We start from the raw sequence: 2385 nt of genomic DNA, 5'->3' as shown, positions 1-2385 counted from the left end.
TTATTTATAATTATCTACGAGGATCTTCCTAAAGGAGTATCATTTCATAGGCAAAACAAATCTCAATGATTTATGATTATCAGTGATAATTTCCCCACGGTGTTTAAAAAATTCCAACCCAGTAATTAACGCAATCCTCACAATACGTTATGTAAACCTCAGGAAATGGATAAGGAAATGGATAAGGGAATGGATAAGGAAATGGATAAGGAAATGGATAAGGAAATGGACAAGGAAATGGATAAGGGAATGGATAAGGAAATGGATAAGGAAATGGATAAGGAATGGATAAGGAAATGGATAAGGGAATGGATAAGGAAATGGATAAGGAAATGGATAAGGGAATGGATAAGGAAATGGATAAGGGAATATATAAGGAATGGATAAGGAAATGGATAAGGAAATGGATAAGGGAATGGATAAGGGAATGGATAAGGGAAATGGATAAGGAAATGGATAAGGAAATGGATAAGGGAATGGATAAGGAAATGGATAAGGAAATGGATAAGGGAATGGATAAGGAAATGGATAAGGGAATGGATAAGGAAATGGATAAGGAAATGGATAAGGAAATGGATAAGGAAATGGATAAGGGAATGGATAAGGAAATGGATAAGGGAATGGATAAGGAAATGGATAAGGAAATGGATAAGGGAATGGATAAGGAAATGGATAAGGGAATGGATAAGGAAATGGATAAGGAAATGGATAAGGAAATGGATAAGGGAATTATAAGGAAATGGATAAGGAAATGGATAAGGAAATGGATAAGGGAAATGGATAAGGAATGGATAAGGAAATGGATAAGGAAATGGATAAGGGATGATAGGAATGGATAAGGGAATGGATAAGGTGGTAGATGGATAGAAAGGAAAGGAAATGGATAAGGAAATGGATAAGGAAATGGATAGGAAATATAGGAAATGGAAGGATAAGGAAAGGAAATGGATAAGGGAATGGATAGGATGGATAGGGAATAATAAGGAAAAGGATAAGGATATGGATAAGGAAAAGGATAAGGAAATGGATAAGGGAATGGATAAGGAAATGGATAAGGGAATGATAAGGAAATGGATAAGGAATGGATAAGGAAATGGATAAGGAATGGATAAGGAAATGGATAAGGAAATGGATAAGGAAATGGATAAGGAAATGGATAAGGAAATGGATAAGGAAATGGATAAGGAAAATAGGAATAAGGAAATGGATAAGGAAATGGATAAGGAAATGGATAGGAATGGATAAGGGAAATGATAAGGAAATGGATAAGGAATGGATAAGGAAATGGATAAGGGAATGGATAAGGAAATGGATAAGGGAATATATAAGGAAATGGATAAAGGAAAGAATGGATAAGGAAATGGATGGGATGGAAGGAATGGATAAGGAAATGGATAAGGAAATGGATAAGGAAATGGATAAGGAAATGGATAAGGAAATGGATAAGGAAATGGAAGGAAAGATAACTCAGGTCTCAGGAAATGGATAACTGGCAACTCAATCGGCACTCTGGGAAAAATCCGATTAAATCAAATTTCTTCAAGTGAAATAAATGAAGAGATAATGTCGTGTTGATATATGTCTGTTTAAAATGGTAATAAGTTCTGTATTTCAATTAAAGAAATGAAAGGGAGATGGGCAAAGAGAGGGGCAAAGGTAGGGCCGAGGGGAAGGGGCGAGGAAGGAAAGGGAGAGGAAGGGAAGAAATGGAGGAAGATTATCAGGGAAGGAGCTAGGGATGGTAAGGTGAGGAAAGGTGAGCAAGTGGAAGGCAAAGGAGGGCCAGGGTGGAAATGGCAACACGAAGGCCCGGGAGAGGGCAAATGGAGAGCAACAAGGAGGAGGGTCAAAGGGTGAACAAGGGAGAGAAAGGGGAGGAGGAGGGTCAAGGGAAGGAGCAAGGTAGGAGGGTGGCAGGATAAAAGAGAGGAGGAGGAGGGGCAAAGGGGAGGCAAGAGGAGGCAGAGGGGAGGAGGAGGGGGTAAAAGGGAGAGCAAGAGGGGAGGAGAGGGGCAAGGTGCAGGGGAGGGCATAGGGGAGGAAAGAGGGAGATGTGGGTCAAGGGTGGAGCAAAGGAGAGCAAGGGGAGAGGAGGGTAAAGGGGGGTAAGGGAAGATGAGGGGCAAGAGGGAGGAGGAAGGGCAAGGGGAGGAGCAAGAGGGAGGAGGAGGGTCAAGGGGAGGAGCAAGAGGAAGGAGAGGGGAGGGAGCAAAAGGAGAAGGAAGAGCAGAGGCAGGGAAGGAGCAAAGGGAGGAGGAGGAGCAGAAGGGCGGAGCAAGAAGGGAAATAAGCATGAGATGGTCACGAACTCACAGCCTCCCCCCTCCCCCCTCCCCCCGACGCAAAGAGACACCACCAGGGACGACAGTAATCCCCCCCCCCCCC

At 42.7% G+C, this 2385-nt stretch overlaps 1 protein-coding gene across 1 annotated transcript in view; it reads right to left on the bottom strand.

Moving 5' to 3' along the window:
• LOC119588965 (cGMP-inhibited 3',5'-cyclic phosphodiesterase A-like) overlaps positions 1–2385 on the bottom strand; it is a 64821-nt gene that overhangs the window by 13419 nt on the left and 49017 nt on the right. The gene's annotated exons all lie outside the window — the stretch shown is intronic.

Source organism: Penaeus monodon, chromosome 24 (assembly GCF_015228065.2).
Source record: "Penaeus monodon isolate SGIC_2016 chromosome 24, NSTDA_Pmon_1, whole genome shotgun sequence".
NCBI classification, from domain to species: Eukaryota; Metazoa; Arthropoda; class Malacostraca; order Decapoda; family Penaeidae; genus Penaeus; species Penaeus monodon.
Note: the sequence above shows the minus strand (reverse complement) of the source record. Positions and strands in the feature narration are given on the sequence as shown.